The sequence below is a fragment of the Schistocerca serialis genome, unplaced genomic scaffold, assembly GCF_023864345.2.
Source record: "Schistocerca serialis cubense isolate TAMUIC-IGC-003099 unplaced genomic scaffold, iqSchSeri2.2 HiC_scaffold_428, whole genome shotgun sequence".
NCBI lineage: Eukaryota > Metazoa > Arthropoda > Insecta > Orthoptera > Acrididae > Schistocerca > Schistocerca serialis.
In genome coordinates, this window is record NW_026048005.1 from 1 (window position 1) to 25,633 (window position 25,633).

At 50.8% G+C, this 25,633-nt stretch overlaps 33 non-coding genes across 33 annotated transcripts; all 33 read right to left on the reverse strand.

Moving 5' to 3' along the window:
* Window positions 1-100: 100 nt before the first annotated feature.
* Trnaa-ugc (transfer RNA alanine (anticodon UGC)) lies at window positions 101-173 on the reverse strand. The gene has a single exon. It is a non-coding gene; the product is annotated as a tRNA-Ala (tRNA).
* A 1,013-nt stretch (window positions 174-1,186) lies between these two features.
* Trnaa-agc (transfer RNA alanine (anticodon AGC)) lies at window positions 1,187-1,259 on the reverse strand. Its single transcript has one exon. It is a non-coding gene; the product is annotated as a tRNA-Ala (tRNA).
* Window positions 1,260-1,675: 416 nt separating this feature from the next.
* Window positions 1,676-1,748, reverse strand: Trnaa-ugc (transfer RNA alanine (anticodon UGC)). Its single transcript has one exon. It is a non-coding gene; the product is annotated as a tRNA-Ala (tRNA).
* Window positions 1,749-2,761: 1,013 nt separating this feature from the next.
* Window positions 2,762-2,834, reverse strand: Trnaa-agc (transfer RNA alanine (anticodon AGC)). Its single transcript has one exon. It is a non-coding gene; the product is annotated as a tRNA-Ala (tRNA).
* A 416-nt stretch (window positions 2,835-3,250) lies between these two features.
* Trnaa-ugc (transfer RNA alanine (anticodon UGC)) lies at window positions 3,251-3,323 on the reverse strand. Its single transcript has one exon. It is a non-coding gene; the product is annotated as a tRNA-Ala (tRNA).
* A 1,013-nt stretch (window positions 3,324-4,336) lies between these two features.
* On the reverse strand, window positions 4,337-4,409 carry Trnaa-agc (transfer RNA alanine (anticodon AGC)). Its single transcript has one exon. It is a non-coding gene; the product is annotated as a tRNA-Ala (tRNA).
* A 416-nt stretch (window positions 4,410-4,825) lies between these two features.
* On the reverse strand, window positions 4,826-4,898 carry Trnaa-ugc (transfer RNA alanine (anticodon UGC)). The gene has a single exon. It is a non-coding gene; the product is annotated as a tRNA-Ala (tRNA).
* Window positions 4,899-5,911: 1,013 nt separating this feature from the next.
* Trnaa-agc (transfer RNA alanine (anticodon AGC)) lies at window positions 5,912-5,984 on the reverse strand. The gene has a single exon. It is a non-coding gene; the product is annotated as a tRNA-Ala (tRNA).
* Window positions 5,985-6,400: 416 nt separating this feature from the next.
* Trnaa-ugc (transfer RNA alanine (anticodon UGC)) lies at window positions 6,401-6,473 on the reverse strand. The gene has a single exon. It is a non-coding gene; the product is annotated as a tRNA-Ala (tRNA).
* A 1,013-nt stretch (window positions 6,474-7,486) lies between these two features.
* Trnaa-agc (transfer RNA alanine (anticodon AGC)) lies at window positions 7,487-7,559 on the reverse strand. Its single transcript has one exon. It is a non-coding gene; the product is annotated as a tRNA-Ala (tRNA).
* A 416-nt stretch (window positions 7,560-7,975) lies between these two features.
* Window positions 7,976-8,048, reverse strand: Trnaa-ugc (transfer RNA alanine (anticodon UGC)). Its single transcript has one exon. It is a non-coding gene; the product is annotated as a tRNA-Ala (tRNA).
* A 1,013-nt stretch (window positions 8,049-9,061) lies between these two features.
* Window positions 9,062-9,134, reverse strand: Trnaa-agc (transfer RNA alanine (anticodon AGC)). Its single transcript has one exon. It is a non-coding gene; the product is annotated as a tRNA-Ala (tRNA).
* A 416-nt stretch (window positions 9,135-9,550) lies between these two features.
* On the reverse strand, window positions 9,551-9,623 carry Trnaa-ugc (transfer RNA alanine (anticodon UGC)). Its single transcript has one exon. It is a non-coding gene; the product is annotated as a tRNA-Ala (tRNA).
* Window positions 9,624-10,636: 1,013 nt separating this feature from the next.
* Trnaa-agc (transfer RNA alanine (anticodon AGC)) lies at window positions 10,637-10,709 on the reverse strand. The gene has a single exon. It is a non-coding gene; the product is annotated as a tRNA-Ala (tRNA).
* A 416-nt stretch (window positions 10,710-11,125) lies between these two features.
* Trnaa-ugc (transfer RNA alanine (anticodon UGC)) lies at window positions 11,126-11,198 on the reverse strand. Its single transcript has one exon. It is a non-coding gene; the product is annotated as a tRNA-Ala (tRNA).
* Window positions 11,199-12,200: 1,002 nt separating this feature from the next.
* Window positions 12,201-12,273, reverse strand: Trnaa-agc (transfer RNA alanine (anticodon AGC)). Its single transcript has one exon. It is a non-coding gene; the product is annotated as a tRNA-Ala (tRNA).
* A 416-nt stretch (window positions 12,274-12,689) lies between these two features.
* Trnaa-ugc (transfer RNA alanine (anticodon UGC)) lies at window positions 12,690-12,762 on the reverse strand. The gene has a single exon. It is a non-coding gene; the product is annotated as a tRNA-Ala (tRNA).
* Window positions 12,763-13,775: 1,013 nt separating this feature from the next.
* On the reverse strand, window positions 13,776-13,848 carry Trnaa-agc (transfer RNA alanine (anticodon AGC)). Its single transcript has one exon. It is a non-coding gene; the product is annotated as a tRNA-Ala (tRNA).
* A 416-nt stretch (window positions 13,849-14,264) lies between these two features.
* Trnaa-ugc (transfer RNA alanine (anticodon UGC)) lies at window positions 14,265-14,337 on the reverse strand. Its single transcript has one exon. It is a non-coding gene; the product is annotated as a tRNA-Ala (tRNA).
* Window positions 14,338-15,339: 1,002 nt separating this feature from the next.
* On the reverse strand, window positions 15,340-15,412 carry Trnaa-agc (transfer RNA alanine (anticodon AGC)). The gene has a single exon. It is a non-coding gene; the product is annotated as a tRNA-Ala (tRNA).
* A 416-nt stretch (window positions 15,413-15,828) lies between these two features.
* Window positions 15,829-15,901, reverse strand: Trnaa-ugc (transfer RNA alanine (anticodon UGC)). Its single transcript has one exon. It is a non-coding gene; the product is annotated as a tRNA-Ala (tRNA).
* Window positions 15,902-16,903: 1,002 nt separating this feature from the next.
* Window positions 16,904-16,976, reverse strand: Trnaa-agc (transfer RNA alanine (anticodon AGC)). Its single transcript has one exon. It is a non-coding gene; the product is annotated as a tRNA-Ala (tRNA).
* Window positions 16,977-17,392: 416 nt separating this feature from the next.
* Trnaa-ugc (transfer RNA alanine (anticodon UGC)) lies at window positions 17,393-17,465 on the reverse strand. Its single transcript has one exon. It is a non-coding gene; the product is annotated as a tRNA-Ala (tRNA).
* Window positions 17,466-18,467: 1,002 nt separating this feature from the next.
* Trnaa-agc (transfer RNA alanine (anticodon AGC)) lies at window positions 18,468-18,540 on the reverse strand. Its single transcript has one exon. It is a non-coding gene; the product is annotated as a tRNA-Ala (tRNA).
* Window positions 18,541-18,956: 416 nt separating this feature from the next.
* On the reverse strand, window positions 18,957-19,029 carry Trnaa-ugc (transfer RNA alanine (anticodon UGC)). The gene has a single exon. It is a non-coding gene; the product is annotated as a tRNA-Ala (tRNA).
* A 1,013-nt stretch (window positions 19,030-20,042) lies between these two features.
* On the reverse strand, window positions 20,043-20,115 carry Trnaa-agc (transfer RNA alanine (anticodon AGC)). Its single transcript has one exon. It is a non-coding gene; the product is annotated as a tRNA-Ala (tRNA).
* Window positions 20,116-20,531: 416 nt separating this feature from the next.
* Trnaa-ugc (transfer RNA alanine (anticodon UGC)) lies at window positions 20,532-20,604 on the reverse strand. Its single transcript has one exon. It is a non-coding gene; the product is annotated as a tRNA-Ala (tRNA).
* Window positions 20,605-21,617: 1,013 nt separating this feature from the next.
* Trnaa-agc (transfer RNA alanine (anticodon AGC)) lies at window positions 21,618-21,690 on the reverse strand. Its single transcript has one exon. It is a non-coding gene; the product is annotated as a tRNA-Ala (tRNA).
* A 416-nt stretch (window positions 21,691-22,106) lies between these two features.
* On the reverse strand, window positions 22,107-22,179 carry Trnaa-ugc (transfer RNA alanine (anticodon UGC)). Its single transcript has one exon. It is a non-coding gene; the product is annotated as a tRNA-Ala (tRNA).
* A 1,002-nt stretch (window positions 22,180-23,181) lies between these two features.
* Trnaa-agc (transfer RNA alanine (anticodon AGC)) lies at window positions 23,182-23,254 on the reverse strand. The gene has a single exon. It is a non-coding gene; the product is annotated as a tRNA-Ala (tRNA).
* A 416-nt stretch (window positions 23,255-23,670) lies between these two features.
* Window positions 23,671-23,743, reverse strand: Trnaa-ugc (transfer RNA alanine (anticodon UGC)). The gene has a single exon. It is a non-coding gene; the product is annotated as a tRNA-Ala (tRNA).
* Window positions 23,744-24,756: 1,013 nt separating this feature from the next.
* Window positions 24,757-24,829, reverse strand: Trnaa-agc (transfer RNA alanine (anticodon AGC)). The gene has a single exon. It is a non-coding gene; the product is annotated as a tRNA-Ala (tRNA).
* Window positions 24,830-25,245: 416 nt separating this feature from the next.
* On the reverse strand, window positions 25,246-25,318 carry Trnaa-ugc (transfer RNA alanine (anticodon UGC)). Its single transcript has one exon. It is a non-coding gene; the product is annotated as a tRNA-Ala (tRNA).
* Between the last annotated feature and the right edge of the window lie 315 nt (window positions 25,319-25,633).

Below are 25,633 nucleotides of genomic sequence, written 5' to 3' on the forward strand. Positions count from 1 at the left end.
CCTTACGTCAGTATACGAGTCTGTGACGCTGGCTTTGCAACATCTTGCGTGCCTTTAGGCTCGCCGCGACCAACACTTGCCACGAACTGACCACAAAACATGGAGGCGCCGGGGCTTGAACCCGGGACCTTTCACATGCAAAGCGAACGCTCTACCAACTGAGCTACGCCCCCAAGCACAACCAAACTGCGCTGTTCTCCATTCTTTACTACTCTTATGTGCACGGACACGATGGTTGGTTGGTTTGCAGGGCTGAAGGGAACAGAGTACAAAGGCGCGGACGCGTTCATATACACAAGAGTTCCAAGTAGTTTCGATGCTCTGGTATTACGACTGCAAATTCCGTCCGTTTTTAACGTCTTAAATTGAAGGGGCAGTCACAAGTTGCTCTGTTTTCACTCCATGTCGACAATCACACAGCACCTGAGGTAACAAGCACATCTGAAGCCCCATTGTGCACTCGACTGTTCATGCCAACTCACTGCCTCGCACTTTACTACTGTGTACCACTCTTGTCGTCCAACTGCAAAAGACTGGGCCACAACAAGTTTCCGCGTCTCCATTGCACTGCGCAAACTACGAAACGCTCCCCAAACATGGCACTCACCCATGCAGACGACTTTTCCGACTTTACACGACGCTCACGCAACGCTCACGCTAGTGACAGCCTTATTTAGAGCTTGACGTCGCGCCCAAGCGAGTGAGCACATTTCGCCTACGGCTTAGGCCGCCCACCTAGTGTGGCTGCTCGGTGTCTGCAGGCAGCGAGGGGCTGCAAGCTTCCCGTATTCGCGCCTATGTCACCTCTGCTTGCTTGTCAGAGACAGAGTATCGCAAAACATACAACTCACTCCATGAATTGATTGCTACGGCATCTGTCATCAGCAGTCACAACTAGCAACACCAGTAGCAGCCGACTGCACGTAAAGAATTGGAATGTGCAGTGGGATTTTTGTGAATTCGGCGCAAGGCTGATCTTTCCGACATACGTTTGAGAATCTTATGGGAACACGTGTACTGTTTCTAAATTAAGTGTAGTGGTGGGAGGAGGGTACTTCCTGCGCATTACAGCACGCTTGCCAATTGTGGCTGCTAATCGTTCGCTCGTATCTGCCTTGACACATTTTCTGGCTGTGAATTATTCCACTTGCATGGCAGTGTGCGCATGTTGGTGTGTTAAAAATTCTGGAGGCGCTGGGTATCGATCCCAGTACCTCTCGCATGCTAAGCGAGCGCTCTACCATCTGAGCTACGCCCCCTGCTGACGAACTGCGCTACATACAGCCATATCAATTGCACAGACCCTTGCACTCCAATTATTCCGCAGACAAACACTACTCTCAATGTGTCTGTGAGGGTGTCTTTCAGGTTTCCTGGATTCTGTATCGAATCGTAGTCGGCCAAAATCAAAGTGGCACGCACGACGTCGAAAATAGCGTTCGGCCAACGCTCTGAGGTAGACGAAAGTGTTGTTCACTCTCTAGACTTCACTGAGGTTAGGCCGTTTTACCTAAGGCAGATTTGCACTCGATGACACCTCGACAACAGCCGGTCCTCACATTTACGTCTTGCTCTCCTTACGTCAGTATACGAGTCTGTGACGCTGGCTTTGCAACATCTTGCGTGCCTTTAGGCTCGCCGCGACCAACACTTGCCACGAACTGACCACAAAACATGGAGGCGCCGGGGCTTGAACCCGGGACCTTTCACATGCAAAGCGAACGCTCTACCAACTGAGCTACGCCCCCAAGCACAACCAAACTGCGCTGTTCTCCATTCTTTACTACTCTTATGTGCACGGACACGATGGTTGGTTGGTTTGCAGGGCTGAAGGGAACAGAGTACAAAGGCGCGGACGCGTTCATATACACAAGAGTTCCAAGTAGTTTCGATGCTCTGGTATTACGACTGCAAATTCCGTCCGTTTTTAACGTCTTAAATTGAAGGGGCAGTCACAAGTTGCTCTGTTTTCACTCCATGTCGACAATCACACAGCACCTGAGGTAACAAGCACATCTGAAGCCCCATTGTGCACTCGACTGTTCATGCCAACTCACTGCCTCGCACTTTACTACTGTGTACCACTCTTGTCGTCCAACTGCAAAAGACTGGGCCACAACAAGTTTCCGCGTCTCCATTGCACTGCGCAAACTACGAAACGCTCCCCAAACATGGCACTCACCCATGCAGACGACTTTTCCGACTTTACACGACGCTCACGCAACGCTCACGCTAGTGACAGCCTTATTTAGAGCTTGACGTCGCGCCCAAGCGAGTGAGCACATTTCGCCTACGGCTTAGGCCGCCCACCTAGTGTGGCTGCTCGGTGTCTGCAGGCAGCGAGGGGCTGCAAGCTTCCCGTATTCGCGCCTATGTCACCTCTGCTTGCTTGTCAGAGACAGAGTATCGCAAAACATACAACTCACTCCATGAATTGATTGCTACGGCATCTGTCATCAGCAGTCACAACTAGCAACACCAGTAGCAGCCGACTGCACGTAAAGAATTGGAATGTGCAGTGGGATTTTTGTGAATTCGGCGCAAGGCTGATCTTTCCGACATACGTTTGAGAATCTTATGGGAACACGTGTACTGTTTCTAAATTAAGTGTAGTGGTGGGAGGAGGGTACTTCCTGCGCATTACAGCACGCTTGCCAATTGTGGCTGCTAATCGTTCGCTCGTATCTGCCTTGACACATTTTCTGGCTGTGAATTATTCCACTTGCATGGCAGTGTGCGCATGTTGGTGTGTTAAAAATTCTGGAGGCGCTGGGTATCGATCCCAGTACCTCTCGCATGCTAAGCGAGCGCTCTACCATCTGAGCTACGCCCCCTGCTGACGAACTGCGCTACATACAGCCATATCAATTGCACAGACCCTTGCACTCCAATTATTCCGCAGACAAACACTACTCTCAATGTGTCTGTGAGGGTGTCTTTCAGGTTTCCTGGATTCTGTATCGAATCGTAGTCGGCCAAAATCAAAGTGGCACGCACGACGTCGAAAATAGCGTTCGGCCAACGCTCTGAGGTAGACGAAAGTGTTGTTCACTCTCTAGACTTCACTGAGGTTAGGCCGTTTTACCTAAGGCAGATTTGCACTCGATGACACCTCGACAACAGCCGGTCCTCACATTTACGTCTTGCTCTCCTTACGTCAGTATACGAGTCTGTGACGCTGGCTTTGCAACATCTTGCGTGCCTTTAGGCTCGCCGCGACCAACACTTGCCACGAACTGACCACAAAACATGGAGGCGCCGGGGCTTGAACCCGGGACCTTTCACATGCAAAGCGAACGCTCTACCAACTGAGCTACGCCCCCAAGCACAACCAAACTGCGCTGTTCTCCATTCTTTACTACTCTTATGTGCACGGACACGATGGTTGGTTGGTTTGCAGGGCTGAAGGGAACAGAGTACAAAGGCGCGGACGCGTTCATATACACAAGAGTTCCAAGTAGTTTCGATGCTCTGGTATTACGACTGCAAATTCCGTCCGTTTTTAACGTCTTAAATTGAAGGGGCAGTCACAAGTTGCTCTGTTTTCACTCCATGTCGACAATCACACAGCACCTGAGGTAACAAGCACATCTGAAGCCCCATTGTGCACTCGACTGTTCATGCCAACTCACTGCCTCGCACTTTACTACTGTGTACCACTCTTGTCGTCCAACTGCAAAAGACTGGGCCACAACAAGTTTCCGCGTCTCCATTGCACTGCGCAAACTACGAAACGCTCCCCAAACATGGCACTCACCCATGCAGACGACTTTTCCGACTTTACACGACGCTCACGCAACGCTCACGCTAGTGACAGCCTTATTTAGAGCTTGACGTCGCGCCCAAGCGAGTGAGCACATTTCGCCGACGGCTTAGGCCGCCCACCTAGTGTGGCTGCTCGGTGTCTGCAGGCAGCGAGGGGCTGCAAGCTTCCCGTATTCGCGCCTATGTCACCTCTGCTTGCTTGTCAGAGACAGAGTATCGCAAAACATACAACTCACTCCATGAATTGATTGCTACGGCATCTGTCATCAGCAGTCACAACTAGCAACACCAGTAGCAGCCGACTGCACGTAAAGAATTGGAATGTGCAGTGGGATTTTTGTGAATTCGGCGCAAGGCTGATCTTTCCGACATACGTTTGAGAATCTTATGGGAACACGTGTACTGTTTCTAAATTAAGTGTAGTGGTGGGAGGAGGGTACTTCCTGCGCATTACAGCACGCTTGCCAATTGTGGCTGCTAATCGTTCGCTCGTATCTGCCTTGACACATTTTCTGGCTGTGAATTATTCCACTTGCATGGCAGTGTGCGCATGTTGGTGTGTTAAAAATTCTGGAGGCGCTGGGTATCGATCCCAGTACCTCTCGCATGCTAAGCGAGCGCTCTACCATCTGAGCTACGCCCCCTGCTGACGAACTGCGCTACATACAGCCATATCAATTGCACAGACCCTTGCACTCCAATTATTCCGCAGACAAACACTACTCTCAATGTGTCTGTGAGGGTGTCTTTCAGGTTTCCTGGATTCTGTATCGAATCGTAGTCGGCCAAAATCAAAGTGGCACGCACGACGTCGAAAATAGCGTTCGGCCAACGCTCTGAGGTAGACGAAAGTGTTGTTCACTCTCTAGACTTCACTGAGGTTAGGCCGTTTTACCTAAGGCAGATTTGCACTCGATGACACCTCGACAACAGCCGGTCCTCACATTTACGTCTTGCTCTCCTTACGTCAGTATACGAGTCTGTGACGCTGGCTTTGCAACATCTTGCGTGCCTTTAGGCTCGCCGCGACCAACACTTGCCACGAACTGACCACAAAACATGGAGGCGCCGGGGCTTGAACCCGGGACCTTTCACATGCAAAGCGAACGCTCTACCAACTGAGCTACGCCCCCAAGCACAACCAAACTGCGCTGTTCTCCATTCTTTACTACTCTTATGTGCACGGACACGATGGTTGGTTGGTTTGCAGGGCTGAAGGGAACAGAGTACAAAGGCGCGGACGCGTTCATATACACAAGAGTTCCAAGTAGTTTCGATGCTCTGGTATTACGACTGCAAATTCCGTCCGTTTTTAACGTCTTAAATTGAAGGGGCAGTCACAAGTTGCTCTGTTTTCACTCCATGTCGACAATCACACAGCACCTGAGGTAACAAGCACATCTGAAGCCCCATTGTGCACTCGACTGTTCATGCCAACTCACTGCCTCGCACTTTACTACTGTGTACCACTCTTGTCGTCCAACTGCAAAAGACTGGGCCACAACAAGTTTCCGCGTCTCCATTGCACTGCGCAAACTACGAAACGCTCCCCAAACATGGCACTCACCCATGCAGACGACTTTTCCGACTTTACACGACGCTCACGCAACGCTCACGCTAGTGACAGCCTTATTTAGAGCTTGACGTCGCGCCCAAGCGAGTGAGCACATTTCGCCGACGGCTTAGGCCGCCCACCTAGTGTGGCTGCTCGGTGTCTGCAGGCAGCGAGGGGCTGCAAGCTTCCCGTATTCGCGCCTATGTCACCTCTGCTTGCTTGTCAGAGACAGAGTATCGCAAAACATACAACTCACTCCATGAATTGATTGCTACGGCATCTGTCATCAGCAGTCACAACTAGCAACACCAGTAGCAGCCGACTGCACGTAAAGAATTGGAATGTGCAGTGGGATTTTTGTGAATTCGGCGCAAGGCTGATCTTTCCGACATACGTTTGAGAATCTTATGGGAACACGTGTACTGTTTCTAAATTAAGTGTAGTGGTGGGAGGAGGGTACTTCCTGCGCATTACAGCACGCTTGCCAATTGTGGCTGCTAATCGTTCGCTCGTATCTGCCTTGACACATTTTCTGGCTGTGAATTATTCCACTTGCATGGCAGTGTGCGCATGTTGGTGTGTTAAAAATTCTGGAGGCGCTGGGTATCGATCCCAGTACCTCTCGCATGCTAAGCGAGCGCTCTACCATCTGAGCTACGCCCCCTGCTGACGAACTGCGCTACATACAGCCATATCAATTGCACAGACCCTTGCACTCCAATTATTCCGCAGACAAACACTACTCTCAATGTGTCTGTGAGGGTGTCTTTCAGGTTTCCTGGATTCTGTATCGAATCGTAGTCGGCCAAAATCAAAGTGGCACGCACGACGTCGAAAATAGCGTTCGGCCAACGCTCTGAGGTAGACGAAAGTGTTGTTCACTCTCTAGACTTCACTGAGGTTAGGCCGTTTTACCTAAGGCAGATTTGCACTCGATGACACCTCGACAACAGCCGGTCCTCACATTTACGTCTTGCTCTCCTTACGTCAGTATACGAGTCTGTGACGCTGGCTTTGCAACATCTTGCGTGCCTTTAGGCTCGCCGCGACCAACACTTGCCACGAACTGACCACAAAACATGGAGGCGCCGGGGCTTGAACCCGGGACCTTTCACATGCAAAGCGAACGCTCTACCAACTGAGCTACGCCCCCAAGCACAACCAAACTGCGCTGTTCTCCATTCTTTACTACTCTTATGTGCACGGACACGATGGTTGGTTGGTTTGCAGGGCTGAAGGGAACAGAGTACAAAGGCGCGGACGCGTTCATATACACAAGAGTTCCAAGTAGTTTCGATGCTCTGGTATTACGACTGCAAATTCCGTCCGTTTTTAACGTCTTAAATTGAAGGGGCAGTCACAAGTTGCTCTGTTTTCACTCCATGTCGACAATCACACAGCACCTGAGGTAACAAGCACATCTGAAGCCCCATTGTGCACTCGACTGTTCATGCCAACTCACTGCCTCGCACTTTACTACTGTGTACCACTCTTGTCGTCCAACTGCAAAAGACTGGGCCACAACAAGTTTCCGCGTCTCCATTGCACTGCGCAAACTACGAAACGCTCCCCAAACATGGCACTCACCCATGCAGACGACTTTTCCGACTTTACACGACGCTCACGCAACGCTCACGCTAGTGACAGCCTTATTTAGAGCTTGACGTCGCGCCCAAGCGAGTGAGCACATTTCGCCGACGGCTTAGGCCGCCCACCTAGTGTGGCTGCTCGGTGTCTGCAGGCAGCGAGGGGCTGCAAGCTTCCCGTATTCGCGCCTATGTCACCTCTGCTTGCTTGTCAGAGACAGAGTATCGCAAAACATACAACTCACTCCATGAATTGATTGCTACGGCATCTGTCATCAGCAGTCACAACTAGCAACACCAGTAGCAGCCGACTGCACGTAAAGAATTGGAATGTGCAGTGGGATTTTTGTGAATTCGGCGCAAGGCTGATCTTTCCGACATACGTTTGAGAATCTTATGGGAACACGTGTACTGTTTCTAAATTAAGTGTAGTGGTGGGAGGAGGGTACTTCCTGCGCATTACAGCACGCTTGCCAATTGTGGCTGCTAATCGTTCGCTCGTATCTGCCTTGACACATTTTCTGGCTGTGAATTATTCCACTTGCATGGCAGTGTGCGCATGTTGGTGTGTTAAAAATTCTGGAGGCGCTGGGTATCGATCCCAGTACCTCTCGCATGCTAAGCGAGCGCTCTACCATCTGAGCTACGCCCCCTGCTGACGAACTGCGCTACATACAGCCATATCAATTGCACAGACCCTTGCACTCCAATTATTCCGCAGACAAACACTACTCTCAATGTGTCTGTGAGGGTGTCTTTCAGGTTTCCTGGATTCTGTATCGAATCGTAGTCGGCCAAAATCAAAGTGGCACGCACGACGTCGAAAATAGCGTTCGGCCAACGCTCTGAGGTAGACGAAAGTGTTGTTCACTCTCTAGACTTCACTGAGGTTAGGCCGTTTTACCTAAGGCAGATTTGCACTCGATGACACCTCGACAACAGCCGGTCCTCACATTTACGTCTTGCTCTCCTTACGTCAGTATACGAGTCTGTGACGCTGGCTTTGCAACATCTTGCGTGCCTTTAGGCTCGCCGCGACCAACACTTGCCACGAACTGACCACAAAACATGGAGGCGCCGGGGCTTGAACCCGGGACCTTTCACATGCAAAGCGAACGCTCTACCAACTGAGCTACGCCCCCAAGCACAACCAAACTGCGCTGTTCTCCATTCTTTACTACTCTTATGTGCACGGACACGATGGTTGGTTGGTTTGCAGGGCTGAAGGGAACAGAGTACAAAGGCGCGGACGCGTTCATATACACAAGAGTTCCAAGTAGTTTCGATGCTCTGGTATTACGACTGCAAATTCCGTCCGTTTTTAACGTCTTAAATTGAAGGGGCAGTCACAAGTTGCTCTGTTTTCACTCCATGTCGACAATCACACAGCACCTGAGGTAACAAGCACATCTGAAGCCCCATTGTGCACTCGACTGTTCATGCCAACTCACTGCCTCGCACTTTACTACTGTGTACCACTCTTGTCGTCCAACTGCAAAAGACTGGGCCACAACAAGTTTCCGCGTCTCCATTGCACTGCGCAAACTACGAAACGCTCCCCAAACATGGCACTCACCCATGCAGACGACTTTTCCGACTTTACACGACGCTCACGCAACGCTCACGCTAGTGACAGCCTTATTTAGAGCTTGACGTCGCGCCCAAGCGAGTGAGCACATTTCGCCGACGGCTTAGGCCGCCCACCTAGTGTGGCTGCTCGGTGTCTGCAGGCAGCGAGGGGCTGCAAGCTTCCCGTATTCGCGCCTATGTCACCTCTGCTTGCTTGTCAGAGACAGAGTATCGCAAAACATACAACTCACTCCATGAATTGATTGCTACGGCATCTGTCATCAGCAGTCACAACTAGCAACACCAGTAGCAGCCGACTGCACGTAAAGAATTGGAATGTGCAGTGGGATTTTTGTGAATTCGGCGCAAGGCTGATCTTTCCGACATACGTTTGAGAATCTTATGGGAACACGTGTACTGTTTCTAAATTAAGTGTAGTGGTGGGAGGAGGGTACTTCCTGCGCATTACAGCACGCTTGCCAATTGTGGCTGCTAATCGTTCGCTCGTATCTGCCTTGACACATTTTCTGGCTGTGAATTATTCCACTTGCATGGCAGTGTGCGCATGTTGGTGTGTTAAAAATTCTGGAGGCGCTGGGTATCGATCCCAGTACCTCTCGCATGCTAAGCGAGCGCTCTACCATCTGAGCTACGCCCCCTGCTGACGAACTGCGCTACATACAGCCATATCAATTGCACAGACCCTTGCACTCCAATTATTCCGCAGACAAACACTACTCTCAATGTGTCTGTGAGGGTGTCTTTCAGGTTTCCTGGATTCTGTATCGAATCGTAGTCGGCCAAAATCAAAGTGGCACGCACGACGTCGAAAATAGCGTTCGGCCAACGCTCTGAGGTAGACGAAAGTGTTGTTCACTCTCTAGACTTCACTGAGGTTAGGCCGTTTTACCTAAGGCAGATTTGCACTCGATGACACCTCGACAACAGCCGGTCCTCACATTTACGTCTTGCTCTCCTTACGTCAGTATACGAGTCTGTGACGCTGGCTTTGCAACATCTTGCGTGCCTTTAGGCTCGCCGCGACCAACACTTGCCACGAACTGACCACAAAACATGGAGGCGCCGGGGCTTGAACCCGGGACCTTTCACATGCAAAGCGAACGCTCTACCAACTGAGCTACGCCCCCAAGCACAACCAAACTGCGCTGTTCTCCATTCTTTACTACTCTTATGTGCACGGACACGATGGTTGGTTGGTTTGCAGGGCTGAAGGGAACAGAGTACAAAGGCGCGGACGCGTTCATATACACAAGAGTTCCAAGTAGTTTCGATGCTCTGGTATTACGACTGCAAATTCCGTCCGTTTTTAACGTCTTAAATTGAAGGGGCAGTCACAAGTTGCTCTGTTTTCACTCCATGTCGACAATCACACAGCACCTGAGGTAACAAGCACATCTGAAGCCCCATTGTGCACTCGACTGTTCATGCCAACTCACTGCCTAGCACTTTACTACTGTGTACCACTCTTGTCGTCCAACTGCAAAAGACTGGGCCACAACAAGTTTCCGCGTCTCCATTGCACTGCGCAAACTACGAAACGCTCCCCAAACATGGCACTCACCCATGCAGACGACTTTTCCGACTTTACACGACGCTCACGCAACGCTCACGCTAGTGACAGCCTTATTTAGAGCTTGACGTCGCGCCCAAGCGAGTGAGCACATTTCGCCGACGGCTTAGGCCGCCCACCTAGTGTGGCTGCTCGGTGTCTGCAGGCAGCGAGGGGCTGCAAGCTTCCCGTATTCGCGCCTATGTCACCTCTGCTTGCTTGTCAGAGACAGAGTATCGCAAAACATACAACTCACTCCATGAATTGATTGCTACGGCATCTGTCATCAGCAGTCACAACTAGCAACACCAGTAGCAGCCGACTGCACGTAAAGAATTGGAATGTGCAGTGGGATTTTTGTGAATTCGGCGCAAGGCTGATCTTTCCGACATACGTTTGAGAATCTTATGGGAACACGTGTACTGTTTCTAAATTAAGTGTAGTGGTGGGAGGAGGGTACTTCCTGCGCATTACAGCACGCTTGCCAATTGTGGCTGCTAATCGTTCGCTCGTATCTGCCTTGACACATTTTCTGGCTGTGAATTATTCCACTTGCATGGCAGTGTGCGCATGTTGGTGTGTTAAAAATTCTGGAGGCGCTGGGTATCGATCCCAGTACCTCTCGCATGCTAAGCGAGCGCTCTACCATCTGAGCTACGCCCCCTGCTGACGAACTGCGCTACATACAGCCATATCAATTGCACAGACCCTTGCACTCCAATTATTCCGCAGACAAACACTACTCTCAATGTGTCTGTGAGGGTGTCTTTCAGGTTTCCTGGATTCTGTATCGAATCGTAGTCGGCCAAAATCAAAGTGGCACGCACGACGTCGAAAATAGCGTTCGGCCAACGCTCTGAGGTAGACGAAAGTGTTGTTCACTCTCTAGACTTCACTGAGGTTAGGCCGTTTTACCTAAGGCAGATTTGCACTCGATGACACCTCGACAACAGCCGGTCCTCACATTTACGTCTTGCTCTCCTTACGTCAGTATACGAGTCTGTGACGCTGGCTTTGCAACATCTTGCGTGCCTTTAGGCTCGCCGCGACCAACACTTGCCACGAACTGACCACAAAACATGGAGGCGCCGGGGCTTGAACCCGGGACCTTTCACATGCAAAGCGAACGCTCTACCAACTGAGCTACGCCCCCAAGCACAACCAAACTGCGCTGTTCTCCATTCTTTACTACTCTTATGTGCACGGACACGATGGTTGGTTGGTTTGCAGGGCTGAAGGGAACAGAGTACAAAGGCGCGGACGCGTTCATATACACAAGAGTTCCAAGTAGTTTCGATGCTCTGGTATTACGACTGCAAATTCCGTCCGTTTTTAACGTCTTAAATTGAAGGGGCAGTCACAAGTTGCTCTGTTTTCACTCCATGTCGACAATCACACAGCACCTGAGGTAACAAGCACATCTGAAGCCCCATTGTGCACTCGACTGTTCATGCCAACTCACTGCCTCGCACTTTACTACTGTGTACCACTCTTGTCGTCCAACTGCAAAAGACTGGGCCACAACAAGTTTCCGCGTCTCCATTGCACTGCGCAAACTACGAAACGCTCCCCAAACATGGCACTCACCCATGCAGACGACTTTTCCGACTTTACACGACGCTCACGCTAGTGACAGCCTTATTTAGAGCTTGACGTCGCGCCCAAGCGAGTGAGCACATTTCGCCGACGGCTTAGGCCGCCCACCTAGTGTGGCTGCTCGGTGTCTGCAGGCAGCGAGGGGCTGCAAGCTTCCCGTATTCGCGCCTATGTCACCTCTGCTTGCTTGTCAGAGACAGAGTATCGCAAAACATACAACTCACTCCATGAATTGATTGCTACGGCATCTGTCATCAGCAGTCACAACTAGCAACACCAGTAGCAGCCGACTGCACGTAAAGAATTGGAATGTGCAGTGGGATTTTTGTGAATTCGGCGCAAGGCTGATCTTTCCGACATACGTTTGAGAATCTTATGGGAACACGTGTACTGTTTCTAAATTAAGTGTAGTGGTGGGAGGAGGGTACTTCCTGCGCATTACAGCACGCTTGCCAATTGTGGCTGCTAATCGTTCGCTCGTATCTGCCTTGACACATTTTCTGGCTGTGAATTATTCCACTTGCATGGCAGTGTGCGCATGTTGGTGTGTTAAAAATTCTGGAGGCGCTGGGTATCGATCCCAGTACCTCTCGCATGCTAAGCGAGCGCTCTACCATCTGAGCTACGCCCCCTGCTGACGAACTGCGCTACATACAGCCATATCAATTGCACAGACCCTTGCACTCCAATTATTCCGCAGACAAACACTACTCTCAATGTGTCTGTGAGGGTGTCTTTCAGGTTTCCTGGATTCTGTATCGAATCGTAGTCGGCCAAAATCAAAGTGGCACGCACGACGTCGAAAATAGCGTTCGGCCAACGCTCTGAGGTAGACGAAAGTGTTGTTCACTCTCTAGACTTCACTGAGGTTAGGCCGTTTTACCTAAGGCAGATTTGCACTCGATGACACCTCGACAACAGCCGGTCCTCACATTTACGTCTTGCTCTCCTTACGTCAGTATACGAGTCTGTGACGCTGGCTTTGCAACATCTTGCGTGCCTTTAGGCTCGCCGCGACCAACACTTGCCACGAACTGACCACAAAACATGGAGGCGCCGGGGCTTGAACCCGGGACCTTTCACATGCAAAGCGAACGCTCTACCAACTGAGCTACGCCCCCAAGCACAACCAAACTGCGCTGTTCTCCATTCTTTACTACTCTTATGTGCACGGACACGATGGTTGGTTGGTTTGCAGGGCTGAAGGGAACAGAGTACAAAGGCGCGGACGCGTTCATATACACAAGAGTTCCAAGTAGTTTCGATGCTCTGGTATTACGACTGCAAATTCCGTCCGTTTTTAACGTCTTAAATTGAAGGGGCAGTCACAAGTTGCTCTGTTTTCACTCCATGTCGACAATCACACAGCACCTGAGGTAACAAGCACATCTGAAGCCCCATTGTGCACTCGACTGTTCATGCCAACTCACTGCCTAGCACTTTACTACTGTGTACCACTCTTGTCGTCCAACTGCAAAAGACTGGGCCACAACAAGTTTCCGCGTCTCCATTGCACTGCGCAAACTACGAAACGCTCCCCAAACATGGCACTCACCCATGCAGACGACTTTTCCGACTTTACACGACGCTCACGCAACGCTCACGCTAGTGACAGCCTTATTTAGAGCTTGACGTCGCGCCCAAGCGAGTGAGCACATTTCGCCGACGGCTTAGGCCGCCCACCTAGTGTGGCTGCTCGGTGTCTGCAGGCAGCGAGGGGCTGCAAGCTTCCCGTATTCGCGCCTATGTCACCTCTGCTTGCTTGTCAGAGACAGAGTATCGCAAAACATACAACTCACTCCATGAATTGATTGCTACGGCATCTGTCATCAGCAGTCACAACTAGCAACACCAGTAGCAGCCGACTGCACGTAAAGAATTGGAATGTGCAGTGGGATTTTTGTGAATTCGGCGCAAGGCTGATCTTTCCGACATACGTTTGAGAATCTTATGGGAACACGTGTACTGTTTCTAAATTAAGTGTAGTGGTGGGAGGAGGGTACTTCCTGCGCATTACAGCACGCTTGCCAATTGTGGCTGCTAATCGTTCGCTCGTATCTGCCTTGACACATTTTCTGGCTGTGAATTATTCCACTTGCATGGCAGTGTGCGCATGTTGGTGTGTTAAAAATTCTGGAGGCGCTGGGTATCGATCCCAGTACCTCTCGCATGCTAAGCGAGCGCTCTACCATCTGAGCTACGCCCCCTGCTGACGAACTGCGCTACATACAGCCATATCAATTGCACAGACCCTTGCACTCCAATTATTCCGCAGACAAACACTACTCTCAATGTGTCTGTGAGGGTGTCTTTCAGGTTTCCTGGATTCTGTATCGAATCGTAGTCGGCCAAAATCAAAGTGGCACGCACGACGTCGAAAATAGCGTTCGGCCAACGCTCTGAGGTAGACGAAAGTGTTGTTCACTCTCTAGACTTCACTGAGGTTAGGCCGTTTTACCTAAGGCAGATTTGCACTCGATGACACCTCGACAACAGCCGGTCCTCACATTTACGTCTTGCTCTCCTTACGTCAGTATACGAGTCTGTGACGCTGGCTTTGCAACATCTTGCGTGCCTTTAGGCTCGCCGCGACCAACACTTGCCACGAACTGACCACAAAACATGGAGGCGCCGGGGCTTGAACCCGGGACCTTTCACATGCAAAGCGAACGCTCTACCAACTGAGCTACGCCCCCAAGCACAACCAAACTGCGCTGTTCTCCATTCTTTACTACTCTTATGTGCACGGACACGATGGTTGGTTGGTTTGCAGGGCTGAAGGGAACAGAGTACAAAGGCGCGGACGCGTTCATATACACAAGAGTTCCAAGTAGTTTCGATGCTCTGGTATTACGACTGCAAATTCCGTCCGTTTTTAACGTCTTAAATTGAAGGGGCAGTCACAAGTTGCTCTGTTTTCACTCCATGTCGACAATCACACAGCACCTGAGGTAACAAGCACATCTGAAGCCCCATTGTGCACTCGACTGTTCATGCCAACTCACTGCCTCGCACTTTACTACTGTGTACCACTCTTGTCGTCCAACTGCAAAAGACTGGGCCACAACAAGTTTCCGCGTCTCCATTGCACTGCGCAAACTACGAAACGCTCCCCAAACATGGCACTCACCCATGCAGACGACTTTTCCGACTTTACACGACGCTCACGCTAGTGACAGCCTTATTTAGAGCTTGACGTCGCGCCCAAGCGAGTGAGCACATTTCGCCGACGGCTTAGGCCGCCCACCTAGTGTGGCTGCTCGGTGTCTGCAGGCAGCGAGGGGCTGCAAGCTTCCCGTATTCGCGCCTATGTCACCTCTGCTTGCTTGTCAGAGACAGAGTATCGCAAAACATACAACTCACTCCATGAATTGATTGCTACGGCATCTGTCATCAGCAGTCACAACTAGCAACACCAGTAGCAGCCGACTGCACGTAAAGAATTGGAATGTGCAGTGGGATTTTTGTGAATTCGGCGCAAGGCTGATCTTTCCGACATACGTTTGAGAATCTTATGGGAACACGTGTACTGTTTCTAAATTAAGTGTAGTGGTGGGAGGAGGGTACTTCCTGCGCATTACAGCACGCTTGCCAATTGTGGCTGCTAATCGTTCGCTCGTATCTGCCTTGACACATTTTCTGGCTGTGAATTATTCCACTTGCATGGCAGTGTGCGCATGTTGGTGTGTTAAAAATTCTGGAGGCGCTGGGTATCGATCCCAGTACCTCTCGCATGCTAAGCGAGCGCTCTACCATCTGAGCTACGCCCCCTGCTGACGAACTGCGCTACATACAGCCATATCAATTGCACAGACCCTTGCACTCCAATTATTCCGCAGACAAACACTACTCTCAATGTGTCTGTGAGGGTGTCTTTCAGGTTTCCTGGATTCTGTATCGAATCGTAGTCGGCCAAAATCAAAGTGGCACGCACGACGTCGAAAATAGCGTTCGGCCAACGCTCTGAGGTAGACGAAAGTGTTGTTCACTCTCTAGACTTCACTGAGGTTAGGCCGTTTTACCTAAGGCAGATTTGCACTCGATGACACCTCGACAACAGCCGGTCCTCACATTTACGTCTTGCTCTCCTTACGTCAGTATACGAGTCTGTGACGCTGGCTTTGCAACATCTTGCGTGCCTTTAGGCTCGCCGCGACCAACACTTGCCACGAACTGACCACAAAACATGGAGGCGCCGGGGCTTGAACCCGGGACCTTTCACATGCAAAGCGAACGCTCTACCAACTGAGCTACGCCCCCAAGCACAACCAAACTGCGCTGTTCTCCATTCTTTACTACTCTTATGTGCACGGACACGATGGTTGGTTGGTTTGCAGGGCTGAAGGGAACAGAGTACAAAGGCGCGGACGCGTTCATATACACAAGAGTTCCAAGTAGTTTCGATGCTCTGGTATTACGACTGCAAATTCCGTCCGTTTTTAACGTCTTAAATTGAAGGGGCAGTCACAAGTTGCTCTGTTTTCACTCCATGTCGACAATCACACAGCACCTGAGGTAACAAGCACATCTGAAGCCCCATTGTGCACTCGACTGTTCATGCCAACTCACTGCCTCGCACTTTACTACTGTGTACCACTCTTGTCGTCCAACTGCAAAAGACTGGGCCACAACAAGTTTCCGCGTCTCCATTGCACTGCGCAAACTACGAAACGCTCCCCAAACATGGCACTCACCCATGCAGACGACTTTTCCGACTTTACACGACGCTCACGCTAGTGACAGCCTTATTTAGAGCTTGACGTCGCGCCCAAGCGAGTGAGCACATTTCGCCGACGGCTTAGGCCGCCCACCTAGTGTGGCTGCTCGGTGTCTGCAGGCAGCGAGGGGCTGCAAGCTTCCCGTATTCGCGCCTATGTCACCTCTGCTTGCTTGTCAGAGACAGAGTATCGCAAAACATACAACTCACTCCATGAATTGATTGCTACGGCATCTGTCATCAGCAGTCACAACTAGCAACACCAGTAGCAGCCGACTGCACGTAAAGAATTGGAATGTGCAGTGGGATTTTTGTGAATTCGGCGCAAGGCTGATCTTTCCGACATACGTTTGAGAATCTTATGGGAACACGTGTACTGTTTCTAAATTAAGTGTAGTGGTGGGAGGAGGGTACTTCCTGCGCATTACAGCACGCTTGCCAATTGTGGCTGCTAATCGTTCGCTCGTATCTGCCTTGACACATTTTCTGGCTGTGAATTATTCCACTTGCATGGCAGTGTGCGCATGTTGGTGTGTTAAAAATTCTGGAGGCGCTGGGTATCGATCCCAGTACCTCTCGCATGCTAAGCGAGCGCTCTACCATCTGAGCTACGCCCCCTGCTGACGAACTGCGCTACATACAGCCATATCAATTGCACAGACCCTTGCACTCCAATTATTCCGCAGACAAACACTACTCTCAATGTGTCTGTGAGGGTGTCTTTCAGGTTTCCTGGATTCTGTATCGAATCGTAGTCGGCCAAAATCAAAGTGGCACGCACGACGTCGAAAATAGCGTTCGGCCAACGCTCTGAGGTAGACGAAAGTGTTGTTCACTCTCTAGACTTCACTGAGGTTAGGCCGTTTTACCTAAGGCAGATTTGCACTCGATGACACCTCGACAACAGCCGGTCCTCACATTTACGTCTTGCTCTCCTTACGTCAGTATACGAGTCTGTGACGCTGGCTTTGCAACATCTTGCGTGCCTTTAGGCTCGCCGCGACCAACACTTGCCACGAACTGACCACAAAACATGGAGGCGCCGGGGCTTGAACCCGGGACCTTTCACATGCAAAGCGAACGCTCTACCAACTGAGCTACGCCCCCAAGCACAACCAAACTGCGCTGTTCTCCATTCTTTACTACTCTTATGTGCACGGACACGATGGTTGGTTGGTTTGCAGGGCTGAAGGGAACAGAGTACAAAGGCGCGGACGCGTTCATATACACAAGAGTTCCAAGTAGTTTCGATGCTCTGGTATTACGACTGCAAATTCCGTCCGTTTTTAACGTCTTAAATTGAAGGGGCAGTCACAAGTTGCTCTGTTTTCACTCCATGTCGACAATCACACAGCACCTGAGGTAACAAGCACATCTGAAGCCCCATTGTGCACTCGACTGTTCATGCCAACTCACTGCCTCGCACTTTACTACTGTGTACCACTCTTGTCGTCCAACTGCAAAAGACTGGGCCACAACAAGTTTCCGCGTCTCCATTGCACTGCGCAAACTACGAAACGCTCCCCAAACATGGCACTCACCCATGCAGACGACTTTTCCGACTTTACACGACGCTCACGCTAGTGACAGCCTTATTTAGAGCTTGACGTCGCGCCCAAGCGAGTGAGCACATTTCGCCGACGGCTTAGGCCGCCCACCTAGTGTGGCTGCTCGGTGTCTGCAGGCAGCGAGGGGCTGCAAGCTTCCCGTATTCGCGCCTATGTCACCTCTGCTTGCTTGTCAGAGACAGAGTATCGCAAAACATACAACTCACTCCATGAATTGATTGCTACGGCATCTGTCATCAGCAGTCACAACTAGCAACACCAGTAGCAGCCGACTGCACGTAAAGAATTGGAATGTGCAGTGGGATTTTTGTGAATTCGGCGCAAGGCTGATCTTTCCGACATACGTTTGAGAATCTTATGGGAACACGTGTACTGTTTCTAAATTAAGTGTAGTGGTGGGAGGAGGGTACTTCCTGCGCATTACAGCACGCTTGCCAATTGTGGCTGCTAATCGTTCGCTCGTATCTGCCTTGACACATTTTCTGGCTGTGAATTATTCCACTTGCATGGCAGTGTGCGCATGTTGGTGTGTTAAAAATTCTGGAGGCGCTGGGTATCGATCCCAGTACCTCTCGCATGCTAAGCGAGCGCTCTACCATCTGAGCTACGCCCCCTGCTGACGAACTGCGCTACATACAGCCATATCAATTGCACAGACCCTTGCACTCCAATTATTCCGCAGACAAACACTACTCTCAATGTGTCTGTGAGGGTGTCTTTCAGGTTTCCTGGATTCTGTATCGAATCGTAGTCGGCCAAAATCAAAGTGGCACGCACGACGTCGAAAATAGCGTTCGGCCAACGCTCTGAGGTAGACGAAAGTGTTGTTCACTCTCTAGACTTCACTGAGGTTAGGCCGTTTTACCTAAGGCAGATTTGCACTCGATGACACCTCGACAACAGCCGGTCCTCACATTTACGTCTTGCTCTCCTTACGTCAGTATACGAGTCTGTGACGCTGGCTTTGCAACATCTTGCGTGCCTTTAGGCTCGCCGCGACCAACACTTGCCACGAACTGACCACAAAACATGGAGGCGCCGGGGCTTGAACCCGGGACCTTTCACATGCAAAGCGAACGCTCTACCAACTGAGCTACGCCCCCAAGCACAACCAAACTGCGCTGTTCTCCATTCTTTACTACTCTTATGTGCACGGACACGATGGTTGGTTGGTTTGCAGGGCTGAAGGGAACAGAGTACAAAGGCGCGGACGCGTTCATATACACAAGAGTTCCAAGTAGTTTCGATGCTCTGGTATTACGACTGCAAATTCCGTCCGTTTTTAACGTCTTAAATTGAAGGGGCAGTCACAAGTTGCTCTGTTTTCACTCCATGTCGACAATCACACAGCACCTGAGGTAACAAGCACATCTGAAGCCCCATTGTGCACTCGACTGTTCATGCCAACTCACTGCCTCGCACTTTACTACTGTGTACCACTCTTGTCGTCCAACTGCAAAAGACTGGGCCACAACAAGTTTCCGCGTCTCCATTGCACTGCGCAAACTACGAAACGCTCCCCAAACATGGCACTCACCCATGCAGACGACTTTTCCGACTTTACACGACGCTCACGCAACGCTCACGCTAGTGACAGCCTTATTTAGAGCTTGACGTCGCGCCCAAGCGAGTGAGCACATTTCGCCGACGGCTTAGGCCGCCCACCTAGTGTGGCTGCTCGGTGTCTGCAGGCAGCGAGGGGCTGCAAGCTTCCCGTATTCGCGCCTATGTCACCTCTGCTTGCTTGTCAGAGACAGAGTATCGCAAAACATACAACTCACTCCATGAATTGATTGCTACGGCATCTGTCATCAGCAGTCACAACTAGCAACACCAGTAGCAGCCGACTGCACGTAAAGAATTGGAATGTGCAGTGGGATTTTTGTGAATTCGGCGCAAGGCTGATCTTTCCGACATACGTTTGAGAATCTTATGGGAACACGTGTACTGTTTCTAAATTAAGTGTAGTGGTGGGAGGAGGGTACTTCCTGCGCATTACAGCACGCTTGCCAATTGTGGCTGCTAATCGTTCGCTCGTATCTGCCTTGACACATTTTCTGGCTGTGAATTATTCCACTTGCATGGCAGTGTGCGCATGTTGGTGTGTTAAAAATTCTGGAGGCGCTGGGTATCGATCCCAGTACCTCTCGCATGCTAAGCGAGCGCTCTACCATCTGAGCTACGCCCCCTGCTGACGAACTGCGCTACATACAGCCATATCAATTGCACAGACCCTTGCACTCCAATTATTCCGCAGACAAACACTACTCTCAATGTGTCTGTGAGGGTGTCTTTCAGGTTTCCTGGATTCTGTATCGAATCGTAGTCGGCCAAAATCAAAGTGGCACGCACGACGTCGAAAATAGCGTTCGGCCAACGCTCTGAGGTAGACGAAAGTGTTGTTCACTCTCTAGACTTCACTGAGGTTAGGCCGTTTTACCTAAGGCAGATTTGCACTCGATGACACCTCGACAACAGCCGGTCCTCACATTTACGTCTTGCTCTCCTTACGTCAGTATACGAGTCTGTGACGCTGGCTTTGCAACATCTTGCGTGCCTTTAGGCTCGCCGCGACCAACACTTGCCACGAACTGACCACAAAACATGGAGGCGCCGGGGCTTGAACCCGGGACCTTTCACATGCAAAGCGAACGCTCTACCAACTGAGCTACGCCCCCAAGCACAACCAAACTGCGCTGTTCTCCATTCTTTACTACTCTTATGTGCACGGACACGATGGTTGGTTGGTTTGCAGGGCTGAAGGGAACAGAGTACAAAGGCGCGGACGCGTTCATATACACAAGAGTTCCAAGTAGTTTCGATGCTCTGGTATTACGACTGCAAATTCCGTCCGTTTTTAACGTCTTAAATTGAAGGGGCAGTCACAAGTTGCTCTGTTTTCACTCCATGTCGACAATCACACAGCACCTGAGGTAACAAGCACATCTGAAGCCCCATTGTGCACTCGACTGTTCATGCCAACTCACTGCCTCGCACTTTACTACTGTGTACCACTCTTGTCGTCCAACTGCAAAAGACTGGGCCACAACAAGTTTCCGCGTCTCCATTGCACTGCGCAAACTACGAAACGCTCCCCAAACATGGCACTCACCCATGCAGACGACTTTTCCGACTTTACACGACGCTCACGCAACGCTCACGCTAGTGACAGCCTTATTTAGAGCTTGACGTCGCGCCCAAGCGAGTGAGCACATTTCGCCGACGGCTTAGGCCGCCCACCTAGTGTGGCTGCTCGGTGTCTGCAGGCAGCGAGGGGCTGCAAGCTTCCCGTATTCGCGCCTATGTCACCTCTGCTTGCTTGTCAGAGACAGAGTATCGCAAAACATACAACTCACTCCATGAATTGATTGCTACGGCATCTGTCATCAGCAGTCACAACTAGCAACACCAGTAGCAGCCGACTGCACGTAAAGAATTGGAATGTGCAGTGGGATTTTTGTGAATTCGGCGCAAGGCTGATCTTTCCGACATACGTTTGAGAATCTTATGGGAACACGTGTACTGTTTCTAAATTAAGTGTAGTGGTGGGAGGAGGGTACTTCCTGCGCATTACAGCACGCTTGCCAATTGTGGCTGCTAATCGTTCGCTCGTATCTGCCTTGACACATTTTCTGGCTGTGAATTATTCCACTTGCATGGCAGTGTGCGCATGTTGGTGTGTTAAAAATTCTGGAGGCGCTGGGTATCGATCCCAGTACCTCTCGCATGCTAAGCGAGCGCTCTACCATCTGAGCTACGCCCCCTGCTGACGAACTGCGCTACATACAGCCATATCAATTGCACAGACCCTTGCACTCCAATTATTCCGCAGACAAACACTACTCTCAATGTGTCTGTGAGGGTGTCTTTCAGGTTTCCTGGATTCTGTATCGAATCGTAGTCGGCCAAAATCAAAGTGGCACGCACGACGTCGAAAATAGCGTTCGGCCAACGCTCTGAGGTAGACGAAAGTGTTGTTCACTCTCTAGACTTCACTGAGGTTAGGCCGTTTTACCTAAGGCAGATTTGCACTCGATGACACCTCGACAACAGCCGGTCCTCACATTTACGTCTTGCTCTCCTTACGTCAGTATACGAGTCTGTGACGCTGGCTTTGCAACATCTTGCGTGCCTTTAGGCTCGCCGCGACCAACACTTGCCACGAACTGACCACAAAACATGGAGGCGCCGGGGCTTGAACCCGGGACCTTTCACATGCAAAGCGAACGCTCTACCAACTGAGCTACGCCCCCAAGCACAACCAAACTGCGCTGTTCTCCATTCTTTACTACTCTTATGTGCACGGACACGATGGTTGGTTGGTTTGCAGGGCTGAAGGGAACAGAGTACAAAGGCGCGGACGCGTTCATATACACAAGAGTTCCAAGTAGTTTCGATGCTCTGGTATTACGACTGCAAATTCCGTCCGTTTTTAACGTCTTAAATTGAAGGGGCAGTCACAAGTTGCTCTGTTTTCACTCCATGTCGACAATCACACAGCACCTGAGGTAACAAGCACATCTGAAGCCCCATTGTGCACTCGACTGTTCATGCCAACTCACTGCCTCGCACTTTACTACTGTGTACCACTCTTGTCGTCCAACTGCAAAAGACTGGGCCACAACAAGTTTCCGCGTCTCCATTGCACTGCGCAAACTACGAAACGCTCCCCAAACATGGCACTCACCCATGCAGACGACTTTTCCGACTTTACACGACGCTCACGCTAGTGACAGCCTTATTTAGAGCTTGACGTCGCGCCCAAGCGAGTGAGCACATTTCGCCGACGGCTTAGGCCGCCCACCTAGTGTGGCTGCTCGGTGTCTGCAGGCAGCGAGGGGCTGCAAGCTTCCCGTATTCGCGCCTATGTCACCTCTGCTTGCTTGTCAGAGACAGAGTATCGCAAAACATACAACTCACTCCATGAATTGATTGCTACGGCATCTGTCATCAGCAGTCACAACTAGCAACACCAGTAGCAGCCGACTGCACGTAAAGAATTGGAATGTGCAGTGGGATTTTTGTGAATTCGGCGCAAGGCTGATCTTTCCGACATACGTTTGAGAATCTTATGGGAACACGTGTACTGTTTCTAAATTAAGTGTAGTGGTGGGAGGAGGGTACTTCCTGCGCATTACAGCACGCTTGCCAATTGTGGCTGCTAATCGTTCGCTCGTATCTGCCTTGACACATTTTCTGGCTGTGAATTATTCCACTTGCATGGCAGTGTGCGCATGTTGGTGTGTTAAAAATTCTGGAGGCGCTGGGTATCGATCCCAGTACCTCTCGCATGCTAAGCGAGCGCTCTACCATCTGAGCTACGCCCCCTGCTGACGAACTGCGCTACATACAGCCATATCAATTGCACAGACCCTTGCACTCCAATTATTCCGCAGACAAACACTACTCTCAATGTGTCTGTGAGGGTGTCTTTCAGGTTTCCTGGATTCTGTATCGAATCGTAGTCGGCCAAAATCAAAGTGGCACGCACGACGTCGAAAATAGCGTTCGGCCAACGCTCTGAGGTAGACGAAAGTGTTGTTCACTCTCTAGACTTCACTGAGGTTAGGCCGTTTTACCTAAGGCAGATTTGCACTCGATGACACCTCGACAACAGCCGGTCCTCACATTTACGTCTTGCTCTCCTTACGTCAGTATACGAGTCTGTGACGCTGGCTTTGCAACATCTTGCGTGCCTTTAGGCTCGCCGCGACCAACACTTGCCACGAACTGACCACAAAACATGGAGGCGCCGGGGCTTGAACCCGGGACCTTTCACATGCAAAGCGAACGCTCTACCAACTGAGCTACGCCCCCAAGCACAACCAAACTGCGCTGTTCTCCATTCTTTACTACTCTTATGTGCACGGACACGATGGTTGGTTGGTTTGCAGGGCTGAAGGGAACAGAGTACAAAGGCGCGGACGCGTTCATATACACAAGAGTTCCAAGTAGTTTCGATGCTCTGGTATTACGACTGCAAATTCCGTCCGTTTTTAACGTCTTAAATTGAAGGGGCAGTCACAAGTTGCTCTGTTTTCACTCCATGTCGACAATCACACAGCACCTGAGGTAACAAGCACATCTGAAGCCCCATTGTGCACTCGACTGTTCATGCCAACTCACTGCCTCGCACTTTACTACTGTGTACCACTCTTGTCGTCCAACTGCAAAAGACTGGGCCACAACAAGTTTCCGCGTCTCCATTGCACTGCGCAAACTACGAAACGCTCCCCAAACATGGCACTCACCCATGCAGACGACTTTTCCGACTTTACACGACGCTCACGCAACGCTCACGCTAGTGACAGCCTTATTTAGAGCTTGACGTCGCGCCCAAGCGAGTGAGCACATTTCGCCGACGGCTTAGGCCGCCCACCTAGTGTGGCTGCTCGGTGTCTGCAGGCAGCGAGGGGCTGCAAGCTTCCCGTATTCGCGCCTATGTCACCTCTGCTTGCTTGTCAGAGACAGAGTATCGCAAAACATACAACTCACTCCATGAATTGATTGCTACGGCATCTGTCATCAGCAGTCACAACTAGCAACACCAGTAGCAGCCGACTGCACGTAAAGAATTGGAATGTGCAGTGGGATTTTTGTGAATTCGGCGCAAGGCTGATCTTTCCGACATACGTTTGAGAATCTTATGGGAACACGTGTACTGTTTCTAAATTAAGTGTAGTGGTGGGAGGAGGGTACTTCCTGCGCATTACAGCACGCTTGCCAATTGTGGCTGCTAATCGTTCGCTCGTATCTGCCTTGACACATTTTCTGGCTGTGAATTATTCCACTTGCATGGCAGTGTGCGCATGTTGGTGTGTTAAAAATTCTGGAGGCGCTGGGTATCGATCCCAGTACCTCTCGCATGCTAAGCGAGCGCTCTACCATCTGAGCTACGCCCCCTGCTGACGAACTGCGCTACATACAGCCATATCAATTGCACAGACCCTTGCACTCCAATTATTCCGCAGACAAACACTACTCTCAATGTGTCTGTGAGGGTGTCTTTCAGGTTTCCTGGATTCTGTATCGAATCGTAGTCGGCCAAAATCAAAGTGGCACGCACGACGTCGAAAATAGCGTTCGGCCAACGCTCTGAGGTAGACGAAAGTGTTGTTCACTCTCTAGACTTCACTGAGGTTAGGCCGTTTTACCTAAGGCAGATTTGCACTCGATGACACCTCGACAACAGCCGGTCCTCACATTTACGTCTTGCTCTCCTTACGTCAGTATACGAGTCTGTGACGCTGGCTTTGCAACATCTTGCGTGCCTTTAGGCTCGCCGCGACCAACACTTGCCACGAACTGACCACAAAACATGGAGGCGCCGGGGCTTGAACCCGGGACCTTTCACATGCAAAGCGAACGCTCTACCAACTGAGCTACGCCCCCAAGCACAACCAAACTGCGCTGTTCTCCATTCTTTACTACTCTTATGTGCACGGACACGATGGTTGGTTGGTTTGCAGGGCTGAAGGGAACAGAGTACAAAGGCGCGGACGCGTTCATATACACAAGAGTTCCAAGTAGTTTCGATGCTCTGGTATTACGACTGCAAATTCCGTCCGTTTTTAACGTCTTAAATTGAAGGGGCAGTCACAAGTTGCTCTGTTTTCACTCCATGTCGACAATCACACAGCACCTGAGGTAACAAGCACATCTGAAGCCCCATTGTGCACTCGACTGTTCATGCCAACTCACTGCCTC